Consider the following 6,000-nt stretch of genomic DNA (forward strand, 5'->3'; position numbering starts at 1 on the left):
CCCTTTACATGACACAACTCATACTGATACCCATTTAAAAATATGGACCAACGTAGCATGCGAGGAGAGAGCATCTGAGGAGTCTGTTTGTGAGGGACGAACAACCCTAGCAGGGGCTTGTGATCAGTCTGAATGGTAAAAGGCCGACCATAGACATAATCATGGAATTTTTTAACACCTGCCACAATGGCCAGAGCCTCCTTGTCTATTTGAGCATAGTTGCGCTCTGTATCGGACAGAGTCCGTGAGTAAAACGAAATTGGCCTCTCTATCCCGTCAGGGTCCCTGTGACTAAGGACGGCCCCCAGACCATACTGTGATGCGTCACATGCCAACACCAGTGGCTTGGACTCGTCAAAATGGGTGAGAACACTCCGGTTCGAAAGCATACCCCTAAGCGCATCAAAAGCCCTCTGATGGACCTGGGTCCAACACCAACTACTTTTTTTTTCTAACAATCTGTGGAGGGGCTCCGCAATGGTCGCCTTATGAGGGAGAAAGGTGTGGTAAAAGTTGAGAAGGCCTAAGAAGGCCTGAAGTTCTGTTTTGTTCCCTGGCCGAGGGGCCTCCGCAATGGCCCTTGTTTTGGCTGCTGTGGGGTGGATGCCAGCTGCATCAATCTCGTACCCTAAAAAATCGACTTTGGGCACCCCAAAAACACACTTCTCCTTTTTAAGCTTAAGCCCCGCATCCTGCAATCTGATTAAAACAGCACGGACACGCTCAAGCAGGTCCTGAGCATTTTTCCCAGCGATAAGAACATCATCAAAATAGGGCAAGACCCCCGGAAGCCCTCGTAAGAGGCGCTCCATAAGCCCCTGAAAGATTCCCGGTGCCACACTGACCCCAAACTGGAGCCTTTTTACGCTAAATGCACCCTTGTGGGTGACAATGGTCTGAGCCTCAGCAGAGTGCTCTGACACTGGCAGTTGTTGGTATGCCTGAGCCAAGTCAAGCTTTGCAAATACCGTGCCCCCAGATAACGTGGCCAACAACTGAGAAACTACTGGAATAGGGTATGAATTGCCCCGTAACGCTTTGTTAATTGTACACTTGTAATCTGCGCATATGCGCACTTCCCCATTTGCCTTCAAGGGCGTGACAATCGGGGTCTCCCATCTGGCGGATTCAACAGGTTCTAATACCCCTTGGGCTACAAGTTTATCTAATTCAGCATCAATTTTTGGCTTAAGGGCGAAAGGAACTCGCCTGGGCTTAAGCCGGATGGGAGCAATACTTGGATCAAGGGCAAAATCAATAGGGGCCCCCTTGTAACACCCCAGGGATCCATCAAAAAGCATTGCAAACTCCTGGTACAAGACATCAAATTTTTCATTAGTCACTGTAACAGAATTAAGCCCCGAAATCCCCAGTCCCAATGCTGGAAACCAGTCCGTGCCCAACAGACTGGGACGGTTACCCTTAGCAATCACAAGCTTCAGTACGGCTGTCCTGGCTCTGAACTGTACCTTGACGGAGCACATTCCCAAAATTGAAATGCGGCCTGCCGTGTATGACTGCAGTGTGACTGGAAAAGTCTCCAATGAGGGAAACTTACCCCCCGGAAAGAAGGAGCGGGCAGTTCGGTCGGAGACCATGGAAAATCCTGACCCAGAGTCAACTTCCATGTCGCAGGGATGCCCTTCAATCTGGACCCGGATGGTTGTCTTCTCCTGTGCGGGGAAGGGTACGGTCTTCCCATTTATTACGGTGAGGTAGTTGCAGTCATCAACGAGGTGAGTGCTGGATGCAGATCTGCGGTGCGAAGATCTCGGGGACACTGCAGAATCAGAGGTGGCAGAACGACAGACCCTTGCAAGGTGGCCCAACCGGCCACATGCCCGGCACGTGACGTCACGGAAACGACAATTTTTCCTGTCGTGGTTTCCCCCACAGCCGGCACAAGCGGGGCGATGGTTTTTGGATGCAGTGGTGCTCTGGCGGACCAACTCAACCCCTTGCACGGGGCTCTGGTCTGGACTGGCTACAGGGTCTCCTGTGAAATGGGTGGTGTTCAACGGTGCTTTCGCTGGCTTGATTACGTCAGTGGACTCTTCCTTCTCTGTGGCTTCCGTGGCAATGGCTTCCTGCAGAGCGGAGGCAAGGGTGACCTCTTCTTTCGCGATGATGCGGCGGCGGGCCTTGCTGCTACTGAGGCCACAGACAAAACGGTCTCTCAGGCTTTCCTCGAGGTTGGAGAAGCCACAATGCTGTGCAAGCTTCCGGAGCTCAGCTAGAAACGTTGCCGCAGGCTCCCCTGCTTGCTGCTGCCGTTTGTAGAAATCGACCCGCCTGGACATCTTGGTTGCAGTCGGAGCCAAATGACTAGTCATTTTGGCTATGATGTCTCTCAAAGAGGCATCCTGTAGTTTAACTGGTGCCAGCAGTGCCTTTGCTAGCTCGAAGGTCTCTGGGCCACAACAACTGAGAAATGTGGCCCTCTTCTTGGCGGCGTCTGTAATACCCCTTGCTGTTGCATAGAACTCGAACCGCTCTGCATAATCTTCCCATTTGTGTGGAGAGCTGAGCTGGAAGGGTTCCAACACTCTGCCGGCCTCCATTCCGCGGCTGGTCAGGCTGACTGATGCTGGTCAGTGAGGGCTTGAGCGTGAACAGCAGTTTTCGTTACTCAACCCTCGAACTCGGAACCTGGGCCAAGGGAATGTCTCCTTGCAGCCTCAGAATTCCTATCCCATCCTCGTCGCCAGTTGTTATGTTGTGAGTGTGATTTCAGCTCTTCGTGAAGTCAGCTCAGAAGTGATTCAGCATACTAGCAAGGAACTGCTAGGAGTCAAGTATAACAAGAACAGTCTTCTTTATTGCAGTAGGAATCTTGACTGACTGGAGGGAAAGGGTGAGCTCCTTTTATACTCTCAGGAGCAGGGGTTGGGGAAAGGATACATTTAGATTTTGGCGGGAACCTATCAGAGTGAGGATCCAAATTGTGCTAACAAGTTAACCAATAGCAACTGTCCCCACACCCATTTGAATCGCCCAGGAGCGGGAAAGGTAGTTACAGGACTAGCAGAGAAACTCATGAACACAGATTAAACCAATACATAACACTGCCGGTTCTGTTTTCCCCCCTCCTGCTTTTCTCCTGTCCCCGTTCCCCCCCCCAGTGGGATTTACAATCTGTGACAAGTTCATCGAATGCTAGAGTGTATTACCTTTACGGTGCTGGGCGGGCAGCTGCCACAGCACAGCTGCTCCCACACTGCAAAGGTAATGTCAGGCTCCAGGCTCTTGGAAGAAATGCAAGGTAGATCTCCCCCCAACGCTGAAATCATCCCTGCTAGAAAACGTGACAGTGCTGGCCTGGGTTAGAGCCACACTTACTGCATGTGGTCCAGGGCTCCTCAATGCTACCTGACTGAGCCATGTGGGAAGGAGCAGGATTGGCTGCAATTGCCCCTGTGCTGCAAAGGTAACACAAGAAAAGGTAGAAAATGGGCAGTGTCAGTCGGGGAATTTTAAAGCCGGAACTCAGGGGAACCCTTCCCTTTTAAAGGTAGGTCCTGAAAGACCTACATTGGCTCCCAGTACGTTTCCAAGCACGATTCAAAGTGTTGGTGCTGACCTTTAAAGTCCTAAATGGGCTTGGTCCAGTATACCTGAAGGTGTGTCTCCACCCCCATCGTTCTGCCCGGACACTGAGATTCAGCGCTGAGGGCCTTCTGGCGGTTCCCTCGCTACGAGAAGCCAAGTTACAGGGAACCAGGCAGAGGGCCTTCTCAGTAGTGGCACCCGCCCTGTGGAATGCCCTCCTACCAGAGGTCAAAGAGATAAACAACTACCTGACATTTAGAAAACATCTGAAGGCAGCCCTGTTTAGGGAAGTTTTTAATGTGTCACATTTTAATGTATTTGAAATCTTTGTTGGAAGCCACCCAGAGCCAGATGGGTGGGGTACAAACAAACAAAGAAATTATTATTATTATTAAAATTAAATAATTCTTTTTGTGTGCGTCGGGGGACAGGGGGATGGGGCTGGAACAGATATACACCCAATGCCTGAGCCAAAAATTCACCCATATTTGTAATCAATAAACAACAAACAACTTTCCTGGTGAGTTCCCCCCTCCCCCCTCCCGAAAAAAGCACTAGCATAGTTCTAACTACATTTTAAAATTCTCTTTTAGTTTCCTGGGGGGACGACGACGCAGGGGTACGCATACCCCCTAAACATTCTGTGAATCTAAGTTTGGCCTCATTGAGGGGCAGTTATTTCAAGATGAGTAGGAAAATGAGAGTACCCCTAAACATTTTTTAAAGGAAAAAAACCTGCTTTTAGGTATGTTTGCTTTTGGAATGCACCAAACAAAATTAGCACAAAAGAGAGAAGGCTGGGCTGGACCTGCCCTACCCCTCATGATATGCACATTTTCTACTTCCTGCACACTCCCTCCAACAGTAACAAAAAATAGCACCACCTCCTGCAGAATAATAATAATAATTATTAATTTGCCTGTATTAATTTGTTTTTAAAAATGAGCATACAACAAACATACATTTAACACTATTACAAGATTTGAAAAGAAAAAAGAAAAAAAGAAATTCAAAAAGAGGACAAGAGAAAAATAGTAAAAAAAGGAAAAAAAAGTACATAGGTAAAGTATAAAAAAATCTACATTGACACAGCTTTTCAATCTCCATATATATATACAATCTGTACCTTTATGCTATTAACTTCCAATTATTCTCCCTGTAACCTATATATTTACATCACTTTATCGCACCGTTTTATATTTCTGCTTGTTAATTTTTTTTACATTTTTTGTATCTTTAATTTTAAATCCCATGTTGATATATAGGATTGTAGCAGCAAGAGTTCTGGTCACTAGAAATTGGAAAAGCAAAAATATACCCAGCATAACAGATTGGCAAACTTTAATGTTAGAGTACCTACAGTTAGCGAAAACTACGGGAAGAATAAGAGGACAATCGAAACAAAAAACACATAAGGAATGGAGGATGTTCATTCTGGCTTTCATGATATCGCTGCTGAAACAGACATACGGTAAAAAGGAATGGGTGTAAGTGCCTGTGGAATTTTAAGGGACCGGCTTATATTTGGGTATTGTCTTCTCTCTCTCTCTCTCTCTCTCTCTCTCTCTCTCTCTCTCTCTCTCTCTCTCTCTCTCCCCAATTGAATTTTAAAGGGAGCCAGTGTGGTGTAGTGGTTAAGAGCGGCAGACTCGTAATCTGGGGAACTGGGTTTGCTTCCCCGCTCCTCCACATGCAGCTGCTGGGTAACCTTGGGCTAGTCACACTTCTCTGAAGTCTCTCAGCCCCACCCACCTCACAGAGTGTTTGTAGGGGGGGAGGAAGGGAAAAGGAGATTGTTAGCTGCTTTGAGACTCCTTCGGGTAATGATAAAGTGGGATATCAAATCCAAACTCTTCTCTTAAAGGTGCGGCTTATATTCGGGTGCGGTTTATATTCGGGCCTATACGGTATTTCAACTCTGCTGGATTTACTTGAGATTGGTAAGCTATGTATTTGTCTATACTGATTCTTGAAGTAGTCAATAAACATTATCCATTCCTCCTTATATTCCTTATCTTCGTTTTCTCTTATCCTCTTCGTTAGACCAGCCAGTTCAGCATATTCAAACATTTTACGCAGCCATTCATCACTATCCTTGTTCTCCACCTTTGTGCCAATAAGGTTCTGGCTGCAGCAGTGGCGTATAGTAGTAAACTCTTTTGGGTTTTTTTGGGACCACCGTTGTTACCATTCCCAAGAGGAAAGTTTTTAAAAGTATTTTTTTTAAAAAAAATTCATTATATATGGTTTCCCAATATTCTTTAATTATTTTACAGGACCACCACATGTGAATAAAATATCCCTCAATTTCATTACACTTCCAACACGTACTTTTTTCTTTTTTAGACATTTTCGCCAATCTGCCGGGTGTTGAATGCCATCTGAAGGCCATTTTCACCATGTTGTTGTTGTTTAGTCGTTTAGTCGGGTCCGACTCTTCGTGACCCCATG

Source organism: Zootoca vivipara, chromosome 1 (genome assembly GCF_963506605.1).
Source record: "Zootoca vivipara chromosome 1, rZooViv1.1, whole genome shotgun sequence".
NCBI lineage: Eukaryota > Metazoa > Chordata > Lepidosauria > Squamata > Lacertidae > Zootoca > Zootoca vivipara.